Source organism: Anabrus simplex, chromosome 1, assembly GCF_040414725.1.
Source record: "Anabrus simplex isolate iqAnaSimp1 chromosome 1, ASM4041472v1, whole genome shotgun sequence".
NCBI lineage: Eukaryota > Metazoa > Arthropoda > Insecta > Orthoptera > Tettigoniidae > Anabrus > Anabrus simplex.
The window spans coordinates 321,892,902-321,912,620 of record NC_090265.1 but is presented as its reverse complement, the minus strand read 5'-3'; the positions used below and the strand labels follow the sequence as shown (position 1 = coordinate 321,912,620).

Below are 19,719 nucleotides of genomic sequence, written 5' to 3'. Positions count from 1 at the left end.
AAGACCTCGACGCTGAACATGTAGTCAAAGAGCTGGGCTGATGTAAAATCATCCCATTACGTTAAAAACCACCGACTATTAAGGCATTCTTCATAGAAGAGCAATGACCTATTGTTAAGGACAAAACGTATCTAAATTATAACATACAGAGAGTGCTGAGGTCCCGCTCTATCAGTTCTAATGATAATAAACAAGTCCACTTCATGTTGAGGACTGGTTTGTGGCTCTTGTCGTTACTAACGGAAGCCGGATGTGGCTGGGCTGGCTGGGGCGGGCTAGCTTGGCACAGTTCAGAATTATTGTGGTAGTGCACCTACCAAATCAAGGAGGGACATCGCTCTGCAGCTAGTCGGTGGAGCACTATCCTGACAGATTGTGGTGAAAGAAAAAGTGCGTACCTGACCTTCTAAGGTGAGGAGGACAGCCCTTCTTCCTATATTCTCCTCTTTTGTCTTATAAGCAGATGAGAGTCAATGAGCGTCGGGTAAAATCAAAGGCATCGAGGGTACAAGTAATGCTCTAAGGTTTTTAGAAGCTATGAATGATATGGAGACTCGTGTAGAGAAGACACAGGCCCTAGAAAAGGATTTCCAGAATATTGGTGTTCAGTAATCAGCTGCAAAGAGCAGACTTCTTGAAGGCTCGATAACCGTGAGTACAGTGCATAAAAAATGTTTCTTATTAAACAGTGTACAGTATGTAATTAATAGAACTGTTTCGACAGTAATGTACTTCTTGTTTCAATAGTGACTTGACTTGACTTAATTCCTTAAACTCCTGTTGAGGAGCATAGGGCCGAGACAAGGTTTCGACATCTGGTTCTGTGATGTGCCATGTGTTTCAGCTTTCCCCATGTATACCCAAGCTGCTCATTTTCTATCTCTAGTGATCTCCTCCATGTCATCTTAGATCTTCCTCTCTTCCTCTGCCCCTGGGGATTCCACTCGAAGATTGTTTTCTATGCTGTCATCAGGTCTTCACAGTGTATGGCCAATCCACTGCCACTTTCTTTTCTTAATCTGCTGTTCAGTCGGTAATTGGTGCGTTCTCTTCCACAGTTCCTCGTTTGACACCACTTCTGGCTAGTATACCCCTAAGATGTTTCTAAGACATTTGGTCACAAATGTCTAAATCTTCCGTGTCAAAAATTTGGTCACTTTCCAGGTTTCACATGCATGAAGCAGCACAGACTTATCATTGCTATTCAGGATCCGCAGTTTTGTTCTCATACTGAGTTCCTTAGACCTTCATATGGGATGGAGTACTGCGTACGCACTCTTAGCTTTGTTCAAACGGCTGGTCACATCTTCATCTGTCCCTCCGTTCACCATTACAACGCTTCCTAGGTAGCAAAAGCTATTCACCCTCTCTATAATATGCCCATCCTATTGCAACGGAGTGTTATTTCGGTTTCTCAATCGCATTTCCTTTGTCTTCTTGATGTTAATCCGAAGTCCAAGTTCCTGTGCCTCAGTTTCTAGGTCTTTAAAGCTTAATTTCCATAATTTTACACTATGAGTAAGTAAGCATATGTCGTCGGCAAAGTCCATTCAAACGTTCTTCATGTTCCACCTGGAATGTATACTTATCATACATGCACTTAATCAGACTGATGATCTTCTTGGGAATGCCGAAGATCTTCATTGCTCTCCAGATCTTAGAGCTAAAAATGTTGTCGAAGGCCTTCTCAAAGTCAATAAATAGTAAATACAAAGATGACTGGTATTCTGCTGATTGCTCTGCAATTATCCCTAAGATATTGATCTGATCGGCACGGGAGTTGCCTTCTCGGAACCAAGCCTGCTCTTTTCTCAGCTTACTGTCCACATACAGTTTCGAGAATGACTCGTGAAAGAACCTTGCAGGGCACAGAGAGCAGTGAGATACCACGCCAGTTGTCGTAAACCGACAGGTCCCCTCTCTTCGGAAGTTTGATAAGCAGTCCTTTGTTTCGTTCTTCCGGGAAAGTCTCCTCTTCCCAGATAGCTGAAATCAGTGGAAGCAATAAATCTGCAGGCACCTCTGGATTTGTTTTGAGACCTTCTTGTTTCTATAGTAGTTTTAAGATAATTACTTTGTGTGTCACTTGTTTACTTAATTCTGTCTGGAAGAAAGTTTTCGGTTATAGTGAACTTCAGCTATAGTGAATCAATGTTTGAGTCCGTAGAGGTTCATTATAGCCGGAGTTGACTACACTTCCGAACTATTTTCTTTCGTTAGAGGCTCGGCAATTCAGATCATTCCATTTAAAGTCGACATAGTAGTATAGTCGATAACGAATTCAGTCCTGATTGACTGGCATTTTAGGAAACCATAAAGAATGAATTTATACGACAGAAATTGTACAAAGTATGTTTTTAAATTATTTGTGTTATACGCAGAGCTTGAAGTAGGATGAACAGGTGATGAGATGGTTTAATCTCTTTCCCAGCTGACATAGCATTCACTGAAACTCTCTTTCCCTATTGATTAACTGAAATTGAAAATTCTCATCCTGTTTCCAGGCATTTGACCGGATCAGGTATGGAATGAATGAAGCCCCTCCTCGAGCGACGAGGATAGAAAATTGTGCCGGCTGCCGAAGCCTGTCGCACTCCTCTGGAGCGATGATTAATGACTGTCAGATGAAATTATATAGAAGAATCTCGTTGGAATGAAAGATGACAGGGAAATCAAAGTACCAGTACCCGGAGAAAAATCTGTTCCGCCTCGGCTTTGTCCAGCACGAATCTGACATGGAATGACCGAGATTTAAACAACAGAACCCAGCGGCGATAGGCCGGCGCTGCCGCCTGAGTCACGGAGGCTCTCTATTGACTAACTATTGCAGAATATTGAATTCTAGCATTAATAAAAATTTTCCCGGTCTTTCCTTACAACCATCTGAGCCACTCAGCCCGGGTGTCTGAATATATGAAACTAGGAAAAAGCATATTCAGGGCTGTCGACAATGGGATTCATAATACCGTCTCCCGAATGTAAGCTAACGGCTTCACGGCTCGACCCGCGCAGCCAGTTCGCTCGGTATATTTTAAACTGTATTGCACTGAAAAATAGAAAATCAGTTATATCAATACCAACCTTGATAACAATTCTTACTGGTAGATTGGGTTGTTCAGAATTCTCCAGTCTCATCCGTTTTCATGTTCCACGTGTAAACTCACGCCACCAAACATTAGTGCACGTCTGGAGATCTAGAATTGTACATCATATGAATTCATCGCGGTAAACATTTGTTCATTTTACATTTCAAACTCTAACATTGATTTATTTCCTAGCCTTGACACATTCAAAACGGATATTTTATCATAATTATAAGACAAAGATTCCATCTTGCTGCAAATGTGGACGTTCATATAGATTCTCTCCGTATTTTCCTTTACATTCTTTCTTCCTTTTTAGTTGTAAGTAATGTAGTTAAGTCCCTCGTAAACAATAGCCTATGGCCTTCGGACAGGCCTAGTGCAGGTCTTTCGAATGGACGCCTATAGCCTATCAATTTTGCAATACCTATTTTCCAAATCTCAAAATTCTCTCCATTGAAGTACTCCCTGAATTCATTCAATAATTCTTCTCTCCAACGATACCTAGGTATCTTCCTCTCGTTTACGCTACCGTAAACGATCTCCTGTACTCTTATATAATCATTAATTTTATAGATACTGGCATTTGGTTTGCCTCCACCCAATCCCTAATGTGTATCTCTTTGATAACCTGCAGACAAACCCTACAGCATACAAGTAGGTCAATTGTACTGCCCCCATTTTCTACTATACAGGTTAGTTTTCCACTCTCATCTCCGAACCACCATCCATTCAATATACAGTATAAAGCTCCTCCACCGCGCATAATTCTAGTAGTTTTTCTTCATTTATGTTACTTTATTTTTCTTGGCTATTTCTATTAACTACTAACACCTCGTCCTCATGTTGACTGTAAACTGGCTTCTTGTCCCCTATCCTCGCGTCAAGATCTCCCATAATTATAATGCTTGCCTGATCATACGTACTTCTCATTCGTCTAATTTTTGCCACTAAATTCTCAAAAAATTCATTATGCACTAATGGGGAGTTCAAAGGTGGATTATATATAAAACCTATACATATTTCATTCCTCCAATTGACCCTACCTAATATTCTTATCCAGATTAATTCATTAAATTAGATTCTAAGAGCTGTATCCCATCTTTTAAGTTGTCTTTGATTACCACCGAAATTCCGCCCGATATTCTTCCTCGGTTGGATCTCCTCGATCCATATTGACTCCATATAATACACCTTTCTATCTTTAGGTCTTTCTTGTAATCAAAGTTTCTACTAGTCCAGAGATGGCCATTTCTTCCAGTAGTTCTTACAATCCTTCGTTACCTATTTTGTTCCGTATTCCTTCAATATTAACACATGATACCTTTAATTCTAGTTATTTTTTTAATTCTGTCTTCCACTAAAATCCCTGACTTAATTCTAGTCATTTTAGATCTTTCCACTTACATTATACTCCCCTCAGGAGAGCAAATAACGTCATTCTCAGGCAGTTCTTCTGTGAGTTTTACTCTACTACCTGAACCCATCCCCTTCTTCTGAAAAAGTCTTTTAGACTCACTGACTTACACCTGGAAGTATCCTCAGCTGCTCCACGCGGCCCAGCTGTTGACATCCGGCTCGCCTCGTCGTTCCTCCCCCTGTTATTTGACTCCACTGGAAGATCTGACATAGACCGTTGAATCACCTGTCCAGGGTTAACAACACCAGCACTGCACGTAGACTCTGGAATCCCATGTATCATCACTTCTACACCATGCACTTCCGCTGATGACCCAAACTGCTTACTTCGATCTTTGAACATATCGCCCAGATCACTGACCATCCATGTTCTCGCCCAGGTATCTCCTATCACCTGCAAGCGGTTTCCTCTTACAAATGCCCGCAGATTCGACTTTCTTGCTTGTCGTAAATGGAATTGTGGAACTCTTTGCTGGTGGAGGGTTTTTCTGTCCATATCCCTTTTTATCCAAACCTTGCTGCCCTTCGAGTTCCTCTCACTATTCAAAATTCGGCTTACCATTAGTAAAGGAACAAACTTAATTCTAACAGATTTTCTTCCCCTATGCTTTCCCATCCTATATAAATCATCTATATCCCTTTCATTACAGTCAATGCCTAAATACTCTCTCATTAGCTTTAAGACTGAGTTCATCAATTCCATCGTGGACTCTCCTTCCGTTTCCTCCAGGCCGTAAATAATAATAATAATAATAATAATAATAATAATAATAATAATAATAATAATAATAATAATAATAATAATAATAATAATAATATTTCTTCTCTTCTCCTCCGTTCTTCTGCTATCCCGCCATTGAAGTACCTGAACTTGTTCTTCCAGCACCTTTATCCTCTGATTTAGTATCGCCCTTTCTTCTTTATCTCCTCTTATCTTCTTCTTTATTTCTGTTCTTTGGTTATGCTGTCCTTCATATTGTTAATTTGTTGATACTGTTGATACTGTTGATACTTCGGTCTGGTCAACCTGAGAAGCATCGCGCACAACTTCCTTGGTTTTCTCCATGTCCCCCCATATCAGTGGGCCTGGGTTCATCTCGACGCCTCCGATGACTAATAGAGTAATCACTATAGCTGCTGCCATCAACAGTTCTGTCAGTCCTATTCTTTTATTAACTCCTAATTTGCACTCCGTCCTGATCAAGTTGACCTGGCTGTGACATCGCTCTATTGCACTCCTATACTGCTGCACTGGTACCCCCATACTGCTTTCCCTGCACTTTCGGATCGTTACCACCCACGTCTGCTCACTAGCTCAGCTTAGCAAATAATAATAATAATAATAATAATAATAATAATAATAATAATAATAATAATAATAATAATAAAAACTATATACATACTCACATACTTCTCTTATCTTCTCCTTTATTTCTGTTCTTTGGTTATGCTGTCCTTCATATCGTTAATTTGTTGATACTGCACCTGGAACATTTCTTTGGTCTGGTCAGCCTGAGAAGCATCGCGAACAAATTCCTTGCTTTTTTCTCCATGTCTTCCCATGTCTCTGCGAATTTACTCAACGCCGCCACAATTCTATATTTATAACTGGCTCTGTGACCTTGTTTAGTTCCATACCCCTTATCCCATTGCATAGCAAGTGGTATCCCGTCTCTCAGGACCACTTACTAGGCCACTCAGCCGTTGCCCATGGTTCACGAACTAGGACGTGACTACAGTAATCCACACCACGAATAATAATAATAATAATAATAATAATAATAATAATAATAATAATAATAATAATAAAATGTGCTGAAAATATAAAAATTACCCCCTTCCCCTTGACGAATTCTGCGTACGTTAGTGATAGTGAGTAGTACAGAACCGTGTAAACCGTTCAAACATACTGTGTACGGTATGTCATTTTAATGCAGTATTCTGTAGTTTTGTGTGGTTCCCCGTTAGACCACTCACATCACTGTTGCTTTTACTTTCATTTCAATTGAAAGATAAAATAACGCCTTACCATTGCGAACAGAAGTGGAAGTGCGCCGTCTGAATTAGTTCACGTGTTCTCTCGCGAAATGACTCTTGCCTCCTAAGTGCTCGAGGATTGCTCTGTGCTTTTACTACACATTACTCCATCGCAGTTCATGTTATGATAATGTATTGCATGGCTGTAGCTGAACGGATTAAACACTTCGATGAATAGAAGAAACATGCTCTACCATAGGGAATAAGCTTGGATTGTACTACCAGGCATTTACACAAATTAATATGCAATCATTAATTTTTACTCACTCCGTTATTACTTAAGTTTTCGGCTACTTTTGAGAATGTTCGTGCTTCTTTCGATGTCTTACAAGATTTCAGGATTATATCCCTAACATGTTTCTCAGACAGCCTTCTTCGCCAGTCTGAATACTTATTCGTTCTAATCCGTCGACAAATGCAAACAATATGTCTCCCCACATACTTGTTTCACACGAAAGGTTTTTACTAGCACATTTTCAACTTGCATAAAAACACTAAAATTACCTAATGTCTTCTCGACACTAGAGCTGTAGTCTTTGATAACAGTGAGCAATTCAGCTGAACTATTTCTCGAGGGAATGTTACGGAAAAGAGAAGGCGCTTGTCACACTTCGTAATTCTTGTTGCTTGACGAACAGTGAACCTTCCAAAATGGTGAACTAAACATTAGGGAGATGGTGGGTACTAACCCTACCGCCGAGAACCCTAAAGATGGTTTCCCATAGTTCCCCGTTTTCACATCAGGCAAATACTGCTACCTGTATCTGCTACCTTCCTAATCCTACCCCTTTCCAAACTTCCGTCACCGAAAATCATTGATATGTTAGTGTGATGTTAAACCACCCGCAAAAATAAAAGGATGGGAGTAACGGCAAAAGGAATGGAAGAGCGGTGGAGTAGGGAACAGGTGGCCTACCTTGAACTTGGAATGCAAATACCATTGCTGTCCCCACCGATCTCTGGAACACTATCTTCCCAGTTCAATGGGAAATCTGACTGAGTATCTTGAACATCTGAAGTTTGTTTTATGATATTTTGAACCATTATTATTTCATCTTTGTTTCTTCGCTCTGGGTTTCTATCTAATATTCTCATTTCATTTACGTAAGAAGTCAACGTATTTCCTGCTGTATGGTCCCAGTTGTAACCCGATGATAATGAGAGCTTTGTTGGAACATAAATTACAAGTTGCTTTACGTCGCACCGACACAGATAGGTCTTATGGCGACCATCGGATAAGGAAGGGCTATGAGAGAGAACGAAGCGGCCGTGGCCTTAATTAAGGTACAGCCCCAGCATTTACCTAGTGTGAAAATAGGAAAACCGAGCTCGATAGCTGCAGTCGCGTAAGTGCGGCCAGTATCCAGTATTCGGGAGATAGTAGGTTCGAACCCCACTGTCGGCAGCCATGAAAATGGTTTTCCGTGGTCTCCCATTTTCACACCAGGCAAATGCTGGGGCTGTACCTTAATTAAGGCCACGGCTGCTTCCTTCCCACTCCTAGCCCTTTCCTGTCCCATCGTCGCCATAAGACCTATCTATGTCGGTGAGACGTAAAGCAACTAGCAAAAAAAAAAGAAAAGAAAATAGGAAACCACGGAAAACCATTTTCAGAGCTGCCGACAGTGGGGTTCGAACCAACTGTCTCCCGAATACAAGTTCACTGCTGCGCGATCCTAACCGCAAGGCCAACTCGCTTGGTTATAACACAAATAGACTGTGGCATATGAAGATTCACAAAGTCTATTGTAGATGTGTGGTCATCGTAACTAAAGATCTCAAGATACCGAAGTAGCTTTCTAGATTGTCCTCATTAAATAAGCAAGAATACAAGTAAATTCACTGTTCCATAAATATTTAGGTACCTGAAGAGTACGTTCAATTGTAACTCTTAGAGGAGATTCTGGAGTTATTTGAGAAGCGAAGGTATTTTTCTTCTCATAAATAACATGTTTGTATTTGATTAAAAGCTGCATGTCCTATGGAGTGTCTATACAGCTCATCTTTAGGACTAGGGGAGTTCAGTGTTCTACCAAACAATTAACGTCCCTAATGAACACTTCCGTTGACTCGCTGCCCTCGATTCCGGCTGTATTTACTTCTCTAAAGAATTTGATAACGTTGGCTACTGAATTACTAAATAATTGCATAGCAAGTCTAACATTAAGTCCAAATGGCGTAAGATCCAAATGAGCGCAAGTCAACTTACAGTATACTTCCATTCCAACAAACTGATGGGGCTTATCTGCATCGTAAACTCGTCGATTAGTAATTGTAACTGTTAACATTATCATTATTATATACCTTAGCATTTTTGTGGAAATTATTTCGCACGCACTTTGTGATGTGAATAGCGTCTGAAAATAGCCAAACTCTTAAACTTTCCTCAAAAGGATTAGGAATGGAACAAATCATTTTTCTTCCCCTCACCACCTCACACACACACACACACACACACACACACACACACACACACACACACACACACACACACACACACACACACACACACACACACACACACACACACACACACAAAATTCCCAGACATTACCAAATTATTTTATTGCATTGACTGCCGTATGAAGTGAAAGAAACGACCCTAGCCCCGGCTTGCTTCAACTGGGTAATCACTTTAATTAATTAATAGCACCTGGAGTAGCATTTCGACTGGCGCACCCAGCGACAGTTTGGACCCACTTATGCAGTAGAGGTACAAACATAAAAACTAAAGCATGATTTGCGAGTTGATTCTTATCAGAACTTATCAGGGCTGCCGACAGTGGGGTTCGAACACACTATCGACTTATTATTGAACTATCGACACATTATTGAACAGCATTTCATCCTTTTGTCAAAAAGAACAACCCCCGAACGCTTGTTTTCATCAGTGGCACCCATGGCGTCAGTGTTAATACTCATATGCATCTAAGTCCTTTTTTCAGATTTCTGATATAAGATTCGAAAGAGAATGTGAGCAATTCGCGGTTCAGACTATTCCAGTAGCCTTTTGACGGCTTGTTTTTATATTTTTAATGTCACTCCGACACAAATAGGTCTTATGGCGACGATAGGATAGGAAAGGGCTAGGAGTGGGAAGGGGGCTACCGTGAGCTTAATTAAGGTACAGCTCCAGCATTTGCCTAGTGTGCGAATGGTAAGCCACGCAAAACCGTCCTCAGGACTGCCGACAGTGGGGGTCGAATACACTATCTCCCGAATGAAAGCTGTTAGCTACGTGACCCAAACCGCGCAGCCGGCGATTTAATCTTCAAAAGTAAACTATCTATAAGAAATTCACTATCGTGTCACATCCCTTTCCAATTTTTTAAGCTGCATTTTTTAACCATTGTATCTACAATGAGTTTGTTTCTTGCTTAGATTAGGCTGAATTGGCAGTTGAGAATGGGTATCCTTAAATTACCTTTCCAACACACACATCCTCGACTTCGCTACCTTCAGCTTGTTTTGTAATCTATAGAATTACTATTTTGCCTTTTTTATCCTCTTTCTTAAGGTCACTAACGTAGTATTTCAACACACTCCAATTGTCTTCTTATTGACAATTCACACCAGAATGACCAACATTTCCTTCAAAATTAATTTCCGCACCAACATCACTTTTAATGTGCTTTTGCCTTTTGGTAGTTGATTTCCTTGCCTTCATATTTTTAGAAAGGTATTTCGGCAAGTTGGGGGAAAATGGTAGGAACCACTCCAGGATTTATTTTCCACCTTCGTCTGGGAAGTTCCACCTGCTTCCCCCCAATAACGAACGAATCTGATTTTATTATAACTTCATCGGAAAAATGAGAATCGCATAGAAAGTAGCTATTTGAAAGTTCCCTATCCTTTCTAGGAATCGACCTCATCCACTTGGCAAGTTCTTCTCTCTTTCTTTAGGGGGTCTAAACAAATGCTTACTTTCCGATTCTCTGCAACCTGACCTTCATCCCTGGTACGAAACAGGAAGGCATCTCTTCAAACAACAAACAGCAATTGACTGCCTTAAGCCACTCGACAGAGCTGAATCACAAGTGCAAGTGCTGTCGGAGTTTTACTCCTAACACCATTGTAACACAGGTTGTCAATACACGGGGTTGGTAGTTTGAAAAAAAGCGGAAATGCTTACAATCTACCAACAGCAATTTAAAATATGTAATTGTGGGACCTCAAAATATTATTCTCTCAAAATCGTAAACAACCGACGAAGACCCAGCATGAGACACAACGTACCTGCTCCCTTGAATTATGGCCAATATCTTCAAGTTATTTAGAATTTAACTCGTTCCGGTTCGAGCACTGGTGCTGGCTGAAATTTTTCAGGAAAATATTTTCCGAGATCGTCTCTTAGAGGCTACATAAATGACGGTATTTATTATTATTATTATTATTATTATTATTATTATTATTATTATTATTATTATTATTATTATTATATAGTACAGTATAAGCGCAATATACCGCGGATTCGGATTTAATGCGGTGAAGAGCATGTCCCTTCCCCAGAATATACACTAATAATTTATTGACGAAATTCTTATTTTGTAATGTCAGTAAATTAAATGGGAAACTAAGGAATGCCATTTTTAAGAAGACGAACGTGGGCATAGAACACACTTTCTCCCGAGTCCAGCTATAGCTCTAGACAGCACGTTGACGTCCTGAGCTAAGGTGATCCGTAAAACATCTCCTTTCACTATTTGGTGTTTTGCCATTTCACTACGACGCTAAAACAGTAGTTCAGCAGTTATTTCATCCCTTGAAGGCCCCAGCCAATAAGAAACAATTCAGGAGTACTAGTTGCTTTTGCTACTCGCTTTACGTCGCACCGACACAGATAGGTCTTATGGCGACGAAGGGATGGGAAAGGCCTAGGAGTTGGAAGGAAGCGGCCGTGGCCTTAATTAAGGTACAGCCCCAGCATTTGCCTGGTGTGAAAATGGGAAACCACGGAAAACCATTTTCAGGGCTGCCGACAGTGGGGCTCGAACCCACGATCTCCCGGATGCAAGCTCACAGCCGCGCGCCTCTACGCGCACGGCCAAGTACTAGTTGAGGTCTTAGCCTTGGGGGCGGTGTTCGTTATATCAGCCATATTTTTGGCAGTTAAAATCGTGACAGCCTTATTGGGGAGGAAGGAGGGGTTGGTTGTTGGAGGATAGGGAGATTATAGTTTGACTCTAACATACAGTTTTTCTTAAGTAATGGCCTTTTACAAAATTTAATTTTAAGAATTTCCACAAAAATCGATCCACCCAAAAACCCAATATAGAGGGATAAATGAATACAAAGTTTATCTTAGTATTTTATTTATGCAAGTACCTTACAAGTTTTGTGAGAAGAAAAGAAAACATTAGTAAGTTTATTTTTAAGTTTTTTTTACTTTACATCGTATGATTACAATAACGAAAAAATCTCTCGAACCCCACTGTCGGCAGCCCTGAAAATGGTTTTCCGTGGTTTTCCATTTTCACACCAGTCAAATGCTGAGGCTGTACCTTAATTAAGGCCACGGCCGCTTCCTTCCCACTCCTAGCCCTTCCCTGTCCCATCGTCGCCATAAGACCTGTCTGTGTCGGTGCGACGTAAAGCAACTAGCAAAAAAAAAAAAAAAAACGAAAAATCTTACTGAGTATTTAAAAGCGCCTGAAGTCTTTACGAAGTAGGACAGGTTCGTGGAACGTGATGGTTGATCACCGCTGCTCTTCTTACTCCAATTTTTTTTTTTTTTTTTTTTTTTTTTTTTTTTTTTTTTTTTTTTTTTTTGTAACTTGGTCGTACATGTCTGTGCAGGTACAGTTAATTTGTAAGATCAAAATCGCTTTTACACATTCAATTGCCAATGACATTTTTTCTGGGCCCCAAAAGTTATTGATTAATGAAAATGCTCATTCCACAGAAGCGTTAGTCCCTGGCAGGGAAAGAACAAACTCGACAAACATCTTGAGGTTAGGGACTTTGATGTCATTCTTGCTCAAATTCAAGTAGCCATCTTTGTTCTGTTGAAATTTTCTTTTCCGCCCATTCTGCTAACGTGCTATCAGAGAGCTGAGTGTTTAGCACACTCAACTCTTCAAACAAGTTGTCAACTGAAATGGGTGGCATACTATTTTGAAAAAGTCCAACTTTCCTCTAATTCTTCCCACTCGAATGCTTTCTTCAGATCTATCTAGGATAACTGACTCAAGCAGTTTACATTTCGCTTCCAGAGTTCTAGGTAAGTTATACACTGATCATAAAATGAACAGTGTTTTTCAGGATTTGTAAGTCACACTCATATCCTGCAGCTATAATTTTTCTTTGTATCTCTTTCGCTTTCGTAGGTAGAAGCGAAGATGATTTTCTGTCAACCAAGTTCTTGTACAAAAGCAAATATTTTCATTAACTGCATCTGTTGCTGACACTTTATCACCTCCCATCTTCTTTACAACTTCATTAAACATTGAAGATACATTGTGTAGGAACCAAAGCCAAATTTCTCCCTTTGGGTCGTCAAAGAATTACTTTAATACCAAGGGAGGATTCGGTTGAGAAGCAAAATAATTTATAAGGGGTTCACACTATTGAAGGACACGCTCTGACGCTGGCAGAAGTCTCAGCCATCGAGTGTTGGAGTAAGATAAGATGTGTTTGTACTGTAACTTTTTTTTGATGATAATAATAAATAAAATCATGAATAAAAATATATAAATAAAATTACTCAAAAACTTAATAAAATTAATAAGCATAATTAACCGAAATGTCCGTAGTATGGGCGCCAGAGTTCACCAGAATGGATCCCTCGAATTTAGATAAGAGCATGATAGACTTTATATCCCAGGGCGTGTACATAATGCTGCGTACTGGTACATCTGCTGCAGGCCTTACCTAACCTCCTGAAAACGACTAATTAGGTAGGAACTGCACCTAGGTTTATCAATAACACTGATTCTAAAATAGCTAACTATATTCTGAACAAATTCCGTGCATGAGCACCTCATCAACATACAACATTATACATATAATACACACATAAAATATTGCTGGAAGACTCCATATTTACAACAACAATAATGAAAATCGTGGGAAAACGAAAGCGAGAACTAAGCTACCATTTGTAGATGGTCCGATGAACAATGTACATGTATGAAGATAAACACCCTTCACTGTCTCTATATCAATTCGATTTACCGATTCTCATAATCGGCAGTTATCACATCACACAGATACCGTACCTTGTACTACTGTGTTCACATATTTTAACACTTGTTGTAAAGATATATACACACGTCTGTCGATCCTCAACATATAAATTTATGGAAAGTCTGAGATAGCTTTCACCAACATATAATGCTAGGCCGCCACAAGTGCTACAATACTTAATGCGCAAGCACTCTCCACAATCAGCCACTTTCCACAAACATAACAAGACTACGCTCCACGAACGTTTGAAGTCCAGTCCATTGCAGCCGTGTCACTCCAGTACCGTGTATCAGCACCACTTCCTTCCCGTACAGTGCGTCAGTTGTAGTTGTAGTTATCTTCCTTCTCGTTCCTTTACAAACACCTATACAATCACCCTTACAATGTTTTTCATAATCTCTTGGTTGCCGCCGTATGATCAACTTTTATAGACATCAACATCCCCCTCCTCTCAGATGATACGTCTGGATTGGTGCTTGCCCACCAATCATGAGTGATCTCTAGTCAAGACCAAGCCCTGAACTACTTCTTCCTCCCAAGACAATAACAAACTCTGGGGAGTTTTACATGAATCATCAAATTTCCCTGGTACAACAACAAGCTCATCTCATCAGGCTGGGATATATACATGACTCATGAATTTCCCGACACAAGTACATCACAACAAGCACTGGGGCAGCCATATGACTCATTCAAATTACCAGAGTTATTAAAGCAATGTTTTCCCACTCATGCAAAACAAATTACTCATACCTACATATGTGGATATTTTCCAGCTTACCAACATAAATGACAAAATATACAAATGAAATACTAATAATAATAATAATAATAATAATAATAATAATAATAATAAATCGAATACAGACAATAATATCTCTACCTTCTACATACAATTCGGAGGTGTGATATATGTACTATCACAGTACTCCACGCCAATAAAGTCACAAAACTCTTTCATTTCTGCAACTCGGACAGTGTATGTATGAACAAACTTAACAAGTTTAACAATAACAACGTCACCATCAATAGGAAGGGTATCAACAGCATTGTTAATGCAGTTATTAACAATATGAGCCATGCAGACTTTGCCAACTAAGGTTTTGTCAGTACTTGCCGATAATTTACAAAATATTTTCTTTTCTTTCTCCACCCCGGAAATTGGTATTTGTATTGTCTGCTGACATTCCAACTAATTTGTTAACCATGTTATTGCGGCTTAAAACTGAAGATATATAATCGTTCAGTTGGTTACTTTTTTTCCCCCTAGGAATGTTTCAAGTTCTAAAACCTTTACATATATTCCACTGGGTACATGACAATATCTCACAATGATCGGTACTAGTTTTTGAACACGATTCGAACTGTCTACCATCAGTGGTAAAGCAAGAGGTTTCACTGAGTTCCTGCATCAGTTGTTTTTCACATTCAGGAGCTAAAACATTTTTAACAATAGCTTCACTTTTTGTTCTTGCTGAAGAGAATTTTTGATCAAACAACGTTGAAATCAACATTGATGTACAATCTAACGATCTGAAACTATGATTATGTTTTACAGTATGTTATGCAAAAACTGCTTCTTTTGCATGTGTGGAATGTTGCAGAAAAGGAAAGCATATTCTGAGTGATAAACTCAAAATACCCAATCATGTGAAGAACGGGGAGTCGAAGGTAAATTTATCAGGTTAAGCTATAACACAGGGGTGAATTATGTCTCCGAATAACCGCGTTATATTGCGCCTCTACTGTGTTGTAAAATATATTACTGGCGGATGGTCTTACAAGAATATTTAAGAATTTTTCCCCTCAAGGGACAACATTTTCTCGCGTCTCACCCTTCTTTAATAACTGATCGACTCTGCCTGGATACGATTCACCAGCCGAAGATACAGAAGGGGTTCTTTTTTACGTCGCACCGTCACAGGTTTTATAGTGACTGGGTTAGGAAAGGAAGTGAACGTGGATTCAATTAATGTACATCCCAAGGATTTGGCTCGTGTAAAAATGAGAAACCACGGAAAACTATATTGAGGGCTGCCGACAGTGCGTTTCGAACCGTCTAATCTCCCAACTGCAAGCTCCCAGCTGCGTGACCTAAACCGTGCAGTCAAATCGCTCGGTACACAGAAAGTATTTGCTCACACAGATAGACTCACTCTCCAAGAAAGGTGACTAGCGGACTTCTTTATTGTGATTTTCATGATAGTTTTACACCCGATTCTATCTAAAGATTTTGCGAATTACAACGAAATGTTGACTCACTCTAGCTAGGAGTTTGTTATTCTGAATTGCGTTACATAACCCTTGAATGGCTTGAATGGCTTCTATTATTCTATTTCGGTAACAGGCTGGCAGGATTGATTAATTATGTGAGTTAAATTAGTATCCACCTTGGAGCTTGCCTACATTTGAAGTTTTACCAGTGAAGATGAGCCTCGTATCAAGAAACGGGACTTCAAGCACCATTATTTAGTGCAGTCATTTAGTAATATAGCAGAAATGGGAGTAAGGGTTAGACATCCATACATTTAATAATGTAGTCGTATGACGGGCTGAGTGGCTCAGACGGTTGAAGCGCTCGCCTTGGCAGGTTCCATCCTGGCTCAGTCCGGTGGTGTTTGAAGGTGCTCGAATACGTCAGCCTCGTGCCGGTAGATTTACTGGCACATAAAAGAACTACTGCGGGACAAAATTCCCGCACCTCATCGTCTCCAAAAAACCGTAAAAGTAGTTGGTGGGACGTAAAGCCAATAACATTTTTTAAAATTATTATTATTATTATTATTATTATTATTATTATTATTATTATTATTATTATTATTATTATTATTATTATTATTATTATTATTATTATTGTGGAAGACGTATTGTTTCATAGTAGATACAGGCGTTAATATAAGGTTATAATGTTTCTTCTTCTACTTTATCTGTTTACCCTCCACGGTCTGTTTTTCCCTCGGACACAGCGAGGGATCCCACCTCTACCGCCTCAAGGCCAGTGTCCTGGAGCGTAAGACATTGGGTCGGGGATACAACTGGGGAGGATGACCAGTACATCGCCCAAGCGGCCTCACCTGATATGCTGAACAGGGGCCTTGCTGGGGGGGGGGGGCGGGGGGAAGATTGTAAGGGATAGACAAGGAAGAGGGAAGGTAGCGGCCGTGCCTTAAGTTAGGTACCATTCCGGCATTTGCCTGGAGAAGAAGTGGGAAACCACGGTAAACCACTTCCAAGATGGCTGAGGTGTGAATCGACCCCACCTCTACTGAGTTGACCTCCCCTAGGCTGAGTGGACCCCGTTCCAGCCCTCGTACTACTTTTCAAATTTCGTGGCAGAGCCGGGAAGCGAACCCGGGCCTCCGGGGGGTGGCAACTAATCACACTAACCACTATACCACAGAGGCGGACTATAATCTTTCATCCTTATTATTAATACAGACTATGTTATCTAGGAAGATCTAGTTTGTCAAAAGCGACAACAGCGGTATAGCGCATACATGCACACACACTGCCGTGGTCATAGTTTCCATATCCTCTTAAAACAATAATCACCACCACCACCATCATAGTTTCCATAAAACATAGTTAAGTATAGACCTAACTTCAGAATGTGAAAAATAAACCTACATTATATTAAATATTTCATTTACCGGTATATATTTGTGTATTTTAAACACTGTTAGGAAAAACAGTGATTGCGTATAAAGTAGTTATTTGTGGTAATTTTTATAAACAAATTGTAAATAGTTATGTAATATTAATAAAACAATAACGTCAACGTTTAATCCCTTGGTGGTTCATACTTAGGATGAATGATTCCTCAAAAAAGGGGTATTTCTTCTTCTCCTTCTACTACTACTACTACTACTACTACTACTACTACTACTACTACTACTACTACTACTACTACTACTACTACTACTACTACTACTACTACTACTACTACTACTACTACTACTACTACTACTACTACTACTACTACTACTACTACTACTACTACTACTACTACTACTACTACTACTACTACTACTACTACTACTACTACTACTACTACTACTACTACTACTACTACTACTACTACTACTACTACTACTACTACTACTACTACTACTACTACTACTACTACTACTACTACTACTACTACTACTACTACTACTACTACTACTACTACTACTACTACTACTACTACTACTACTACTACTACTACTACTACTACTACTACTACTACTACTACTACTACTACTACTACTACTACTACTACTACCACCACCGCTTTTCCTATACTCTGGTGGACTATAGAAAGGAGTGATTAAAATCGGGCAGTAAAATATTATAAACAAACATATCCATATTCGTGGCGCTCATGGTTGTTATAACAAACATACTGTATCCTAATTTATTTCATTTTTCTGTCTCATTGACAACATGAAAGTGGCTGAGGAATGATAGTAATGTCATTCCTTTTGCAGCCATTCCCTGTTATGGAATGTGAAAGTGTCGCTCATACTAACAGTTGGTGCGTGCATTTCAGTGGGCTTGGTAGACTGATATATTATAGCAACTTTTGGCTCGATGAGGAAAGCAGCGGGAAACTACCTCACTCCTCATTTCCCTCGTAAGCCTCTACAGTGTCTTCCTAGGCCATCTGTCAGCTGACTGACTCCAACCAGCCTTCGGACTGAGATAATATACAACACGCATGATGTTTTCATGAAAACCGTTATATTTATTATCCCGTACTTAGAACAATTATCACCATCATCAACGCCTATCTCCGTAGTGTAACGGGTTCGATTCCCGGCACTAGCATGGCTGGTATTTGGTTAGATAGGTATATAGGTATTGTGGGTGAGCCTGTCGTATTAATTGATCGCGGTTGCGGTCACAGTTTGAACTTGCATTCGGGAGATGGTGGGTAGAACTCCATTTTCACACCAGCAAAAGCTGGAGCTGTGTCTTTAATTAACGCCACGGTTGCACCCTTCCATATGCTAGCCCTTTACTACCCCTTCGTCTCTAAAGATCTGAGTGAGTTCGTGCATCGGTAAAACACACGCAAAAAATTATTGGACATAATGGACGAAATGTATGTATTTACGACCGTGTAGTTTTTGTCATGTTATTTACGGTGGTTTACCGGAAATATTTTCGTATTGTATTTTACGGCTCCTTTAACGCTATGATGATATCGTGGTGGCATGCTGTGTAACACCTTGACCTTATTGAAAACATAATACAATAATTTGTAGATTCGTGGTAGTCCGCCTCTGTGGTGTAGTGGTTAGCGTGATTAGCTGCCACCCCCGGAGGCCCCGGTTCGATTTCCGGCTCTGCCACGAAATTTGAAAAGTGGTACGAGAGCTGGAACGGGGTCCACTCAGCCTCGGGAGGTCAGCTGAGTAGAGGTGGGTTCGATTCCCACCTCAGCCATCCTGGAAGTGGTTTTCCGTGGTTTCCCACTTCTGCTCCAGGCAAATACCGGGATGGTACCTAACTTAAGGCCACGGCCGCTTCCTTCCCTCTTCCTTGTCTATCTCTTCCAATCTTCCCATCCCCCACAAGGCCCCTGTTCATCATAGCAGGTGAGGCCGCCTGGACGAGGTACTGGTCATCCTCCCCAGTTGTATCCATGACTCAGAGTCTGAAGCTCCAGGACACTGCCCTTGACGCGGTAGAGGTGGGATCCCTCGCTGAGTCTGAGGGAAAAACCAACCCTGGAGGGTAAACAAATTAAGAAAGAGAAAGAAAGATTCGTGGTAACGGCTGCAAAGGAATGCAATAGATATTAATTGTCTGGAGTACATGGCAGTGGATAATGGATTGCCAAGTCCAAGGCCGGGCCGGTCGCAAGCTACGGAGGTTAGTTATGTTCTATAAACTTGCTAGTGCTATTTCGGAGACCAGTTTCCTGGACTTCGTACTCGAAAACATTATCAAGTTAATTGCTCCTCAATACAGAGAGAGCTGGTCCATGAATTGACTTTAACCGAGCAGA

General features: G+C 40.3%; 1 protein-coding gene across 2 annotated transcripts in view; it reads left to right on the top strand.

Annotated features, from left to right (window-relative positions):
• The window catches only part of LOC136856750 (putative fatty acyl-CoA reductase CG5065), a 616,710-nt gene that overhangs the window by 536,919 nt on the left and 60,072 nt on the right, over positions 1-19,719 (top strand). The window contains exon 1 of one of the 2 annotated variants that reach the window (XM_067134842.2): positions 513-651. The exons of the other annotated variant lie outside the window; for it this stretch is intronic. The gene's annotated coding sequence lies outside the window, so the exon portion shown is untranslated. Of the gene's footprint in view, positions 1-512; positions 652-19,719 lie in introns of those variants that run through there. 2 annotated transcript variants of the gene reach the window in all.